Source organism: Panthera pardus, unplaced genomic scaffold (assembly GCF_024362965.1).
Source record: "Panthera pardus isolate Hobbes unplaced genomic scaffold, ASM2436296v1 HiC_scaffold_13, whole genome shotgun sequence".
NCBI lineage: Eukaryota > Metazoa > Chordata > Mammalia > Carnivora > Felidae > Panthera > Panthera pardus.
In genome coordinates, this window is record NW_026526688.1 from 152,463,103 (window position 1) to 152,478,014 (window position 14,912).

Genomic DNA, 14,912 nt, shown 5'->3' on the forward strand with positions numbered 1-14,912 from the left:
GAGTCTGGAGAAGGAAAGAACATTACAACCACATCACATTCACATTTAAATAAGGCCGATGTTGCAGATGCTAAGGTTAGGAGGGCACACCAATCAACACAGCTGCCATGTTTTACTCTAATTTCCATCCCTGTTGCTCTTTTATAAGAAGTCCACATGCTGTAAGAAAGAAATAGATGATTTCAAATCTACTAATTATTATCATGATGTTATTAATTTAGACCAAGATAATAATAAGATAGTGTCTATAAAGAAAGACTTCATTATGGAATTAATTGCTTTGATTAGGGTCAACACAGGAGAAGAGATTTGCATAGCATTTAAGAAACAATTACTTTGATGGCTATTCAGGAGCCAAAGACATGCAAATTTAAAGAACGCATTTTACAATTTCCCCTTTTACATTCAGATGCTAAGTCCTCTGATAAACCCCACTTGTTCAACAGAAAATTAAAATCACTGAATTGAAGAAGATCTGAGTAATGATGTATTATTGATGTATTCTGTAAATGTTCAAATTATTCTTGGCTTCAATTTCAAATTTACTTCATAGAAACAAAAAAATGGCATTACAAAGTCAATGTTAATCTTAGTGTTGATGTTGTGGTTGTTTTCCCTTAATAGATGTCGATAGAAGTAAATTATAGTTATCTTTATGAATTTACTGTTACTCTTTTTATTCTCATAGTTTTTGACTAGAAGACACATATGGAATGAGAAACTTCTCTGTGTTTAACACCTGCTTCCGATTCATTGACTGAAAATGTAACTTAATTCTTTTGTTTTGCTCTTTTCAGTATTTTTATTGCCTTTTTCCCTTTGATGAGTGTTTAAACTCAATTTGAGACAAAGTATCTCAGCTGTATCTCTCATATAAAAATATGCTCTTCATGAGAAATGAAAGATTACCAATATATTTGGTATGTATAAGTAAACTAATTTTGTTTTCCCTTTTCTCTTATTCTCTTGGCTGCTTTTCACTGTAATGTCCCTTTGAAGCAAATGACCTAAACTATATCCAGGGTTATATTTGACCATTAAATTTTAGAGAGAGTCATGAGCCTGTAAATGTCAAGATATTTGACTCTTATTGAATAATAAACAAACTAAAAATAGTTTACTGATTCTAAACATCTGCTTTATATTGAAAAATAACTATTAACCAAATTACCAAATGTTCCCTTATTTGTTTAAAGTTTATTTATTTTGAGAGAAAGAGAGCACAGGAGGGGCAGAGAGACAGGGAGAGAAAGAATTTCAAGCAGGCTCTGTGGGGCTCGAACCCACAAACCATGAGATCATGACCTGAGCAGAAATCAAGTGTCAGATACTTAACCAACTGAGCCACCCAGGTGCCCCAGCCTTGAAAAGCACATATGAGCAAATATGTCCATTTATACACACACATACACACACACACACACACACACACACACACACACACACACATTAGTGTTTAGTTTATTTCTGAGAGAGACAGAGTGTGAGCGTAAGAGTGGCAGAGAGAGAGGGAGACATAGAATCTGAAGCAGGTCCCAGGCTCTGAGCTGTCAGGACAGAGTCCGACTCGGGGCTTGAATCCACAAACTGTGAGATCATGACCTGAGCTGAAGTCAGAAGTGTAACCAACTGAGACACCCAGGTGCCCTTCATATTCTTTTTTTTAAATTATGCTTTCATATCAAAGCCATTTTACTTTCAATTAAATGGAAAAGGTAAAACTATGAAAACAACAACAAAAATACTAAAGTCTGGTCTTTGACATTTACATTTTTTTAATGTTTATTTATTTGAGAAAGAGAGAGAGAGAGGGTGTGCATAAGAAGGGAAGGGACAGAGAGAGAAAATCCCAAGCAGGCTCCACACTGTCAGCACAGAGCCTGTTGTGGGGCTTGAACCTCTGAACCGTGAGATCATGACCTGAGCTGAAATCAAGAGTCAGGGCCTTAATCAACAGAGCCACCCAGGTAGGTACCCCTATCTTTGACATTTAATTAACAAGAAAACAGAACATCTAGAAGATATAGTATAGTATTCCTGATTTTTCTTTCATATAATCATTTTAGCAACACGAGACACTGTAATTACAATGTTATAAATAAATTCTCATCAAAATTTTCCTTATTCGAGATCCATAAACAGTGCATCCATAGAAGAATTTTGTTTTCATTTTAAAGGTAAATCTGTGCTTCATTCTTTCTAAACGTTACACCGATATTTATATATCTATGAGTCTATAAATTAAGCTGCCTTTTAAATTCTTTCAGATGATGCAGGAAAGCAGGTCTGAGGACCCAGAGAGGGGTCCTGAGGTCCAGCCCAACGGATCCTTGGCTTCCCAAGGGGTGCAAATCAAATGTGAGCCAGCAGGAGGTGAAAGCTGAGTTTATTCAAGATATAGAGAGAGCAGATACAGATGGACTGAGTGTCCAGGAGACTCAGAAATGAAACAAGGGAGACTCGCCTTCGCTTGGAGTCTGGGGTTTTTACCGGCGACTGTGGTCTGGTACACATGTCCTCTAGGCATTCAGGAACTGGTCAGAATAAGGACAGGGTCCAGGTATCCTTCTTAAGTCATTCATTTCCTGGAGTCAGGCGCCTTGGCCTCGAGGTGTTTGCAATCAGTGGTCTTAGAGAACATTTATGATGTTCCTACCCTGTCACTTTTTACTTGTTATCTACTGTGCTGGAGGACTCCAAAGATATTGTCTCCTTTGTCCCTGACCAGGGGTACATATGCTATTTGCATTACAAGAAGGCGTCTGTGGAGTTGGTTGGGGGTGCTTGTCCTAGCAAGAATAGAAGCTGGAGCAAAGGAAAAAAAAAAGTGGCCTTTTTATGGGGTGCCTTCAGTTTTCCTGTCTCACACATACAAGATCAAAATTGAAATTTGGTTTTCAGCAATGCAAATGTGGTAATAAATATATTCATTTGGCATGGTCAAATAAAGATTGTCAGTTTAAATCCATACCTTAAAGCAAGTATTAAGGAATTAGAGTTTATAATCCTCCTTCAACTTCCCTTTAGCTTTAAAAATCATCCAACCATTCCCAACTCATTAAATTTTTCATGAAATTTTAATTTTATATTTTTAGTGCCAAGCCAAAAACATCTGCAGAAGGCTTGCCCCCAATGGATACTATATTGCAGATGACCACAGACAATAAATACATCAGTTCATTTTCCAGTGTGTACCAGAGCTGGCAACATTAGTATCAAGAGGTATTAATTATAGGATTTCAACTATCTTGTGTCCCATTTAGGTTATATAACCAATCCTAGATTTGCTACATTTCCCTGAGGGTGTGTTGCCCACATCTCTATTTTTGGAAGAATTCCTTATTAGTCAAAGATACTGGCTTTAATAAATCGAGTCCAACTTTCACTAAACAGAAAAGGAATTCATTATAATTCTGAATTTGTTTGAGAGATTGACAGAAATCAGGAAAAGGTTGAGAAACAGGAGGAAATGAAAAAGAAACAAAAACACCAAGCTGCAAGAAATACAGCCAAGTCCTTGCTAGTCTTATCAGGGGGTATTGTTGACTCAGCCATCATCACTACTGTGGGACACCATTGGTCTTGGGCACCAATGCTATTGCTGGACAAATAACACTTTATATTTTTCTGCCATGACCATGTTAATTCTAAGCCTGACATAGTGATGGCTTTATTAAAGTAACTATTAAGTTGAAAGATCTTGCTTATGAAAATAATTAGTATTTTAACTACCCACCTAAAATATATAGAGAGAAAAATGACTAATTCAAGACTCTCAGTAAACCTTGCCCAGAAATCCAAGTTCATTATCAGCTTGTCAACTGATCACCTGGAACACTACCTCATCTTGTGATGCTGATTTTTGGTGGCGTTAAGTAAGAGAGAATATCACTCATTTCCTCTTTGTAGATAGAAAGCCATAGAAAATGTTAGAGTTTAAAAGAGCAGACGATTAGTAGTAGAATATTGAAGTTATGGGTTGGAGCACAGCCTCCAAATAAGATGTCCTGGGGATAATCTTGGCTCTCTTATTTATGAAGCATATGATGCTGGGTATTTTTTAAACCAATCTTCAAAATAGGATGATAATCATAACTATGTATGGCTGGGTAATATATGTGGAGCATTGCAAGCATTCAGTTAATTAAAACATGAAAAAAAATGTTGGAGAGGATTCTGATATGCCATAATTATACCTAAATTTAATTTTTTATATGTGTACTGTGAAACTTGAAAGGTATAGTCTTCACAAAGAAATCAGAGTAACATAAATGGCTGATGCAGGTTTGATATGCTAATCATAGAGGAATATGCAAGAGTTACAGGAAAGGGAGATACAGAAATAAAATATGAGTATATGAATTGGAAGTTAAAATACATAAGCTATGTTGTAAGTTTTTTATTTAGAGGAAAAATTCAAATTATATAAAGTTAATGAAGTTGAACTATGTGGTTTTAGAATATGGAGTATTAATGTACAGATTATGGGAGATAAGAAAAAACTACATACATCAAGATTTAGGCAAAGACTTTCTGCTATGGATAAGCAATAACAAAGGGAGGAGTAATTATTTGAAGCTGGCTAAGAAGTAAAGGAGGCACGCAGGTCACCAGGGAGTGTTCTCAGAAGACTTAGAGAATCAGCATAAGCCAAAATTCTCTGGGGCTCCAAAGCAACACTCACCCAAAGGAACGTGGACTGGCCACATTAGCTGAAAGTATAAAGTCATAAATGGGCTAGATACAGAGATCCATATAAACTACAAGGGATTGGTTGAAAGAAGAATGGAAACACATTCATTTGTCAGGCTGCAGAAGAAATAGTTCTACCAACAAATTTAGCAATCAGGTGCAAGGCATGAACACGAGTGGAGGGTTTCAGTATATAACTTCTAATATGGGCTCTGGCCTTCTTTTTATTGTCTTACTGTATTTTCTTATATGTTTATTGTTTTGTGTTGTATTGTCTTCAGTGTATTGTGTAATTGGATTGTCAAGGGCCCCAAGTCAATTATTGTAAAGATTCTAGTAGAATGAACAGTTTAATATAAAGAGCATTTATCAATAAATTAAAAATCCACAAAAATGAGCATTTAAACTAAAAAGATGTTCCTAAAAATAAAGATAAATGTTTAATAAACTTAGGATAGTACATTTATCATTCCAATCAAAGAAATACAAATTAAATAAAAATGAGATGTTTGCTTTAATCTTTTATATAACAAATACCATTTTTACTACTTAGGGCAGGTAGAAATGGTGGGAATTTGGGGCAAACTAGCAAGCTAATCATTTTAAGTTCAATTCTATCCAACAGAAATGGGCTACCCATTAAACTAATTGTGAGTGAGGGGCACCTGGGTGGCTCAGTGGGTTAAGCCTCTGACTTTGGCTCGTGTAGTGATCTCATGGTTCATAAGTTTGAGCCCCGCCTTGGGCTCTGTGCTGCCAGCTCAGAGCCTGGAGCCTGCTTTGGATTCTGTGTCTCCCCCTCTCTCCCTGCCCCTCTCCCACTTGTGCTCTGTCTCTCAAAAATAAATAAGCGTTAAAAAAAAAGTCTTTAAACTAATTATGGGTGAAAATCAAACCTTTGTCTTCCCTCGAAACTAGCTATAAAGAAATATAAAAAGAGGATAAATTACTTTAAAACACCACAAACAAAAACTATGGACTTTACAAATGGGTTCTTTAGCCTAGTCAGCTCCATGCGAGATTCATAAGATCTCATATGCTTTTAGACATCCCTCCCAATATATACACCTTTTTAGTGCCCAGAATTTAACATAGTGTCTGGCACATCCTAGGTACCAAATAAATGTTGATTGAGTAAATAAATTAGTAACTTAAATCAGATGTCTCCCTTTTGATTAGAATTCGAAAAAAAAATTAATGTAAATAGTTTACTTTGAAAGATTTCCTCAGGAATCAGATGCCAATGTTTATTTGAATTTAATATTTAAGGTAAAAAGGTAATGTTTTATACATGGGGATTAAATTAGAAATTAATATTTTATATACAGGGGTAGAATTTAATATTAAAATTTAAAATTTAATATTATTTCATGTTCCATATAATATGAGACAAATGACATAAACTAAAATTTTAATGTTTTATGTATAGACAAAAAATAGAATGCGTTTTCTTAACAACAACAACAAAATACAAGCCCCAAATGTAATCTAGACTATGACACAGACTGAAAACATTTGTAACTTGTTTATTTCATAAGTATTGAGCATCTGCCCTGTGCTAGACACTCTTCCAGGCACCAAGACTGTATCACAAACCAAGCAAGTCTTTCTACTCATCCAGTGCTAAGTTCTAAGTCCATAGGGACAGATGATAAACAAATCTTTCTCTGTGTCTGAGGGTGATAAGTGGTTTTAAAATTTAAAAAAAATGACATCAAGTTAAGGGATTCAGAGAGTTCTGGTGGATAGGTGTTGATGATTCTCTTGGATATGTATCTAGGTGTGGAATTTCTATGCCTGACGATAACTCTGTAGTTGTTTGTGGGGCTGCTAGACTGTGTTCTCAAGTGGCTGTGTCATTTTACATTCCCAACAGCAGTGTATGAGGGTTCCAGTTTCTCCATATTCTCTCCAATACTTAGTAACACACTTTTTGATTCTAGTCATCCTAGTAGGTGTGAAGTATTATCTCATCATGGTTTTGATTTGCGTTTTCCTGATGGTTGATGAGATTGAGCATTTATTGATGTGCGTCTCAGCCAGTTATACAGCTTCCTTTGAAAAGGAAAAGTATTCAAAATGTTTTTCCCATTCTTTAATTACGCTATTTTTCCTTTGATGATTGAGTTGTATGAGTTTATATATATTCTAGACACAAGTCCCTTATCAGGTATGTGATTTGCAAATATTTTCTCCCATTCTGAAGTTGTCTTTATACTCTCTTGATGGTGTCCACTGAAGCATTTTTTTTCTTTTCATAAAGTTTAATTTATCTATTTTTTTTCTTTTTTTATTTGTGCTTTGGTGTCGTATCAAAGAACCACTTGCTAAATTTGAGTTCATGAGGATTTACCCCTCTGTCTTCATCCAAGATTTTTATAATTTTATTTCTTACACATAGGTCTTTGCTTCATTTTGAGCTAACTTTTGTGTATGATGTGAGGTAAAAATCCAACTTCATTCTTTTTCATGTGGCTATTTACTTATCTAGAGCTATTTGTTGAAAAGACTATTCTTCCCTCATTTAATAGTTTTGAAACCATTGTCAAAAATCAGTTGACTATGTTTATGAGTTTATTTGTGGACTCAACTTTATTCTATTGATCTAAATGTGTATTTTGTGCCAGTGTCATGAAGTCCTGATTACTATTGTTTTGTAGTAAGTGTTGAAACTGGGAAGTGTGTGCCCTCCTACTGTATGTTTCTTTTTTCAAGATTGTTTTGGCCTTTCAGTGTCCTTTGTCATTCCATAGGAATGTTAAAATCATCTTGTCAATTTCTGTGAAGTCAACAGGGATTCTGATAGGTATAGCATTGAACCTGTTGTTCAGTTTGGGGACAATTGCCCTCTTAATGTTAAATCTTTTCATTTGCAAACATGGGATGGTTTTTCATTTATTTAGATATTATTTATTTTTTGACAACGTTTGTAGTTTTCACATTACAAGGTTTGTACTTCTTTTGTTAAATTTATTCTTAAGTATTTTATCCATTTTGATCCTATTGTGCATATAATTTTATTTCATTTTTGGATTCATCTCAAATGTATAAAAAACATAACTGATTTTTGTATAAAGATATTAAATGTTACAAACTTGCTGAACTTGTTTTTTTATTTGTTTGTTTGTTTGTTTTTGCCTTCATAGTTTTTTAGTTCATTCCTTAGGATTTTTTTTATGTAATATCATATTATCTGCTAATATTACTTCATCTTTTCCAATCTGGATCTTTTCTTTTCCTCTTCCTTCTTTCCTTCTGTCTTTTCATTTCACCATTCCTCCTTCCCTCCTTCCCTCCTTCCCCTCTCTCTCTTTCTGTCATTGTCTCTTTGTCTTTTTCTCTTTAAATGCCATGGCTAAAACCTCTAGTACCATGTTTAATAAAAGTAGTAAAAGTAGATGTTCTTGTCTGGTTCCTGATCTTAGGAGAAATTATTCAGTCTTTCACCTTTGAGTAAGATTCTAGCTGTGGATATTTCATAGATGGTCTTTATCAGCTTGAGGATATTCATTTCTATTCCTGGTTTGTTGAATGTTTTTATCAGGAGAGTGTGTTCCAACCATTTACTCTCAGGATCCTCCAAGAGATACCTTACTCGTCTTTCTATTGGTGTGGCCATCATGCAGCCCTCTTTCTAGCCAAGTGTCAAGAGTTTAGCTAGACTACTCCATGGTACTACTGCCTTAGCATCCATTTATTTGGCCAAGTGGACTGGAGGGACCTTAAACTGACACTAGCCCATTCATGCAAGTGCATGTACTAGATAACAGCTCACAGAGTCACATGCAAATGTAAATTCCTGATGTGATTTCCCAACAGCCCTTGTGATCAATGTCTCTCCTGCTTCTCAGTGCCTCTTCCTTGTGTGCCTCTTAGATAAGACGTCTATAGGGCTTAAGAAAACCCAGCTCTTTTAGTTGGAATTGACAAACCTGGCCTTAGCCCAAGAGCTCCAAAACACTCTACTTGTAGACCTAAATAAAGGCATGTGCCCAGGTCCTCTCTCTCTTCTCTCTCTCTCTCTCTCTCTTTCTGTGCTCTCTGCCTTACCCTCTCTGTGTGGCCTCTCAAGTTGTGCAGTATACTTCCTTTAGAACCGAAAGTAATAAACTCTCGAATTTCAGTTTCTTTCATGGTCTATTGTTGAACTACAGCTCACCATCCTGTACCCTGTGCTGCACTTAGCAAATGTTCATTTAATACCAATGTTAATTATAGCACCAGGGCTCTGCTGCTCTCTCAGACACTCATAGACACATGGAAGCTGCTTTCAATATATCTCTGCTGAGTTGAGGAGCTGCAGATTCATGCAGCCTGCTCTGATTACATAAGCCTCAATCTTCACAATACTGCTAAGACAGCTTGCATTCTGCCATGATATTAGAGAGAAAATATTGATTTACTCTTGGGTTATATCGTTATAAGGGTCCTACACAACTTAGTGAGACAGCTCCTTTTGTGAACTCAAATCTTTGTTCTTTCCTCCAAGATATATTGTGCTGCTGAGTCAAGTGACAGATACTCTACTATCTGAAACTTACTTTCCTTTGATTGTGAGCCTTTTTAGCCACCACACTTCACCATCACTTCATTATATACTTGAGATGAATTCTAAGTCAGCTGTATTCCAAAACTTCCTTTCATTTTGACTTGATAATCCAAAGCCACCCTCCTTTTTGTTCTCAACTTTAATGTCACATCATATATTGTTGTATTGTCTTCATAGGAATGAAGATTATGGTTTTATAAGGTGTTGGGCTTTTTTCTTGGTGCCCCATAATCTAAACAATTGAATTTAATTAGATAATTGTGATAGTATACATCTTTCTGATTGCAGCAGAATCAACAGATTACATTAAATTTACAATTATTACTTTACTTCCCTGTTCAAAAAGAATTACAATTTCCCAATACCTATAGAATATTGTTTGAATTGAGTATATTTGAGCTGCTAGACTCAGTTACAGCACTTTGGGATGGGGAGGGAGTGGGGTTTGACAAGGTCTGCATATCCCATGGATTCTGAGTGTTAAGCAGATGTCTAGGTGATGGGTTAATAAACAAAGTAAGATTGGAGGCTGTAGCTGAATGCAGTCTCATCAACTATCCTCATTATCAGTGGCTGCATTTTGGCAAGAATGCTCTGTGCCATGTCCTCATTAGGAAGACTAATTGCATATCAAGTGTCCTGTTCATAAAATTGGAAGCTAGGTGCCCAGGGCTTCCAGTGTGTGTGGTAAGGGTCGGGGGGGTAAATCATGGATGGGAATGGGTGGGTTGCAGAGTGGAAGATCAGAGAGAAGAGAAACAATAAAATTCAAAATAAACTCTCTTCGGGGCACCCGGGTGGCTCAGTGGGTCAAGCCTCTGACTTCTGTTCAGGTCATGATGTTACAGTTCGTTGGTTCAAGCCCCATTTTGGGCTCTGTGCTGACAGCTCTGAGCCTGGAGCCTGCTTCAGAGTGTGTCTCCCTCCCTCGCTGCCCCTCCCCTGTTCACATTTAATGTTTAAATAAACATAACAAAATTGAAAAAATGTAGACTCTCTTCTAACGTGATTAGCTAATTGAAGAAGATGGAATATCGAATTTATACATGAAGGACCCCTAGCTGAGATAGCCTGGGAAACCCTGAAATAATGGACTATCTCAGACAAGTAGATAAGTCTCCCAAGTTTTATGAGCTTTAATTAATCCCTCTTAGAAAAAAGAGAAAGTATCTGGATTTCAGAAAAATCATACACATAATACATTTCTCCACTCCTTCATACATTGGTAAAAAATTTCTAAAGACAAAGGTTTTACTAGAATTTATATTTCTGGCTAGTAGACATTATTATTTTAAGAAATCTAATAGAGACAATCATTTTCTAGGACTTCTTTATTTTAAATCTACCAATGTGAATGTCACAATAAATTTTAAAATATTTAAATTAATAAAAACTTAACATCTTTAATTTTTATTAGGTTATTCAAGGGTTTATATATATGAAACTATATTTTACTTAAGAAACTATTGAATTTTATAGTCTCTAATCAATGCCCCTTGTATTTAAATATTTTAAAATAAGTTCCAACTTAATTGTCTATTTCTCCTTCTAGTCTTTAATTTTACCTGGTAGAGTTATCTTAAAAGACATTAAAACTCCATAGGCCAGAAGCAGCTTACACGTGTTTCATGGGGTTCTGGTTGATGGAGCTCACTAATTTTCTTTTAAAATGAGAAAGAGGTGAACCCAGCAAGACAGTTTCCTGCTTGAATGCTACCACACAGCATCAGAGATTTTTTAAAATATTTTTTTATCATTCAATTTAGATTTGTCTTCTGTAGCTTGAAGAAGAAAACCCAGCAGCAGTTCCCATAAAAACAACCATTCCAGGTGGTTATCAAGGCCAATTACAGCTTCACAGTTAGGTATGTCTTAACTTGCTAAGGAATTGGAAAATAATGCTAAAAAATGCTAAGAATATATCAGGGGATATTTAGTTTAAATAAAAGAATGGGTTAGAATGGAAAATTATTGTTATATAGAAAAATTTTATTATATAGATATTACAGTTTGAACTTGTTCACGTCTACTTAAGACACAACACAGAAGCTGGATTTTAAAGCCAACTAGGTAAATAAAAAAGCATATGAGAAAATTCCATATGGTGCTCATTTAAAAGAAAACTTTTAAAAATAAATGTTTGAAGGTGCCTTGGTGGCTCATTTGGTTAAGCATCTCACTTTGGCTCAGCCCATGATCTCACGGTTCGTGGGTTTGAGCCCCACATCGGGCTCAGTGCTGATGGCTCAGAGCTTGGAGACTGCTTTGGATTCTGTGTCTCCCTCTCCCTCTTTCCCTCTGCCTCCCCTCTTTCTGTCTCTCTCTCTCTCTCTCTGTCAACAATAAACTTTAAAAAACAAAAAACAAAAAAAAAAGGTTTTAGCTTAAAATAGTTATTCTTACATCTTGATAGTGGGGTCAGTGGGCATTGAACTAGTTTATTTGCAACAAATTCTGAGAGGCATATTAATATGTACAAGTCACTTTAGTAGCTTTTCACTATAATAAATGCTTTGGTAGTGTTACTTGTTAGGCAGAGAAAAAGAAAGTAATTTGCCTTATTACATGATGCATTTCCTATATTCTAAGTTACATCATAACTATAGTCAAATATTCAGACAAATTTGTTTTAGTGTTTTAATGTCTTTATTTATTTTTGACAGAGAGAAAGCACACGCGAGTGCACAAGTGGGGGAGGGGCAGAGAAAGAGGGATACACAAAATCTGAAGCAAGCTCCAGGCTGTAAGCACAGAGTCCAATGCGGGGCTCAAACTCACAAACCGTGACATCATGACCTGAGACCAAGTCAGACACTCAACCGACCAAACCACCCAGGTGCACTAAGACAAAATTTTTAAAATGAAGTTCATTCTCCTCTGTTAAAATCAAACTAAGACAGAGGAGATGTTAAAAAAAATAAAATAAATAAAAACAAAAATCCCTAAGAACTAAGAAAAAAAAAACTGTATTCATCATTAATACCTCTTATTAGGTTCAGTGTCTTTTTTTTTTTTTGTATATTATATTAATAGTAGATGAACTGGTTCTCCAGTATATTTTATTTCCTTGGACTTGCATGAAAATACACTTTTTAGCACTGTGTATTCAGGTAAGCATATATCACAAAACCCTAGATGGAATTAGCAACTGTCTCTCTCCAACAATTACTAACACTATCCTTTTTGGAATCATGCCTTTAAGGAAGAAGATAAGCAGCAAGAAGTCTTTTCAATTGTTGATCATGTAATTCCCAGTGCTGTGTACAGCTGTAGTTTAAATAAAACAAAAAACAAAACAAAACATTTGGACACTGTATTTATATTGTTCACCTTGTATGTCAGATGATTTTATTGCCAAATAAAGGTTGCATTAGCATGAAAGGGTAAAATATTGAGAAAATTCTTTTAAGACTATAGAGAAAGAGAAAAATGATGATGAAAATAGTTTTCAAATTATATTAAATAAACTGATGACTTTTTGATGACTGAGGGAAGTGATAGTAAGAAATTGAGTAAAAGAGTATATTTATTTTTATCAAAATTGTTTTCACAGGGTGCATGGGTGAGTCAGTTGGTTAAGTGACAGATTCTTGATTTCAGCTCAGGTCATGATCTCACAGTTCATGGGTTCAAGCCCTGCATCTGGCTCCACCCTGCGGACACAGTGTCTGTGTGGGATTCTCTCTTCCTCTCTTTCTACCCCTCCCTCTCTGTCTCTCTCTCCAAGTAAATAAATACATTTAAAACAATTGTTTTCACAATTCCTCATTTAGTAATCTATATTGGGAAATATGAACAGTATATGATCAATATCCATGTACATAAATATTTGTGTTGCTTTATGTGTTATGTCAGGAATTTAGAACTAACCAAGTTTGATGATAGAACAATTATAAACACCATAGGTTGGCATATTGTTAGTCATTATATCACTTATTTGATGAATCCTTAGATATGAAAAAGTGGTACTGGTAATTATAGAAAATTGATAAATATCAAGATAAAATCTATACATACAATATAAAAAGTTTTTTGTAAGATGTTTTGTTTATATATGGAAATTAAACAGTATGAATGGGGCGCCTGGGTGGCTCAGTTGGTTGAGTGTCCAGCTTGGGCTCAGGTCATGATCTCATGGCTTGTGAGTTCGAGCCCCGTGTCAGGCTCTGTGCTGACAGCTCAGAGTCTGGAGCCTGCTTCAGATTCTGTGTCTCCCTCTCTCTGCCCCACCCCTGCTTGGGCTCTGTCTCTCTCTCAAAAATAAACAAACATCAAAAAAAAAAAAAAGAGGCCATCATAATAACATTGTTCTCTAAATAGTCAGATGATGATGGTGGTAAGGATAATTTACATTTTGTTGTACTTTCCAAATTATCTACAATGGGATAGAGTATTTTTTTGTAATCAGACAAGAAACATGATAAAAATTTTCCCCCAAATTCTTATAAATCATGTCATGAGAAATAGCTATTTTTGATATGATAAAATTAGCAAAATAAATGTTAATTGTGCTAAAAGTTTTCCTATCTCATATTTATGAGAGAAACATGCTATATACAGATAACATTAATTTGAGCAGAGATGTATTTATCTTTCACTCAGAGCAAAGGTCATAAGAAAATCTCTAAATAACATAGAATAATTAATGAAATTATTTTTATCCTAAAACTATTTAAAATTAATTCTCATTTATTTTAAAAAAATTATTTTTATTTATTGGTTTTTAAGAATTGAGAACTACCTGAAATCCTAAGATCATCTTTGTCTTTTTAAATTTTGAAAACTTAATCTTGCTAAATTCTGAAGGCTTTTACTCAATTCAGATAGAAATCATATTTAAGAATAAGAAGCTAGTGTTTTCTTAAATGAAAAGATTTCTCAAACTGGAGTCATTTATGCTAGTACGTGTTTGCTTTTCTGAGCACTCTAACAGTTTTTCTTAATTAAAATCTAGGTATGCATTTCAGAAGAAAAGGAATTCAGCTAATATTTGCAATTACTTCACTGTGACATAACGCCACAGATATTTGGGAATAAAAACATTTCTGTGCAGTTTTCAATAGTACGATTGGTCAAGGCTAATCAATTAACTTGATTATAACAATACATATAAACAATATAGCCCGATACCAAGGTAATAAAAATCAATAAACAGATCAATAAGCAAATCTTCTATCAAGATTTTAAAGCACTTCTGTCAGGCTTTCTGCTATAATTATCTCTTGATGAACTTAACATGTTTAATGACTGTGAAATTGTATTTCTACAGAGACAATGCACATCTGGAATAACAGCACGCAATTCAGCTGCCTCCAGAGCACCATGCCATTGAGCACAAGACTTCAAATAGAGTCCTCACGGTGAAAATGAAGCTTATTCTTTGACATGCTAATGCCTGTCTTGGCTGAGTCTCATTTTAGACTTGCCAGTACAACACACAAACTTCAAAGTGTCAGGGGAGTACTTTAAAGTTACTGTAGCATTTGCTTATTTTGAGGAATACACACTTTTACTATTAGATGAACGGTTTGGACCTTCTCTGTCTCACTTTCACCTTATCATCTTTAATTAGTGCAAAACCCATGAGTACCAGCCTGCGAGATCAAATGGAAATGCCTGTTTGATGATCCAAATGCCTTAAGAAGCAAATGGAGGAACAGCTGTTTTGTTT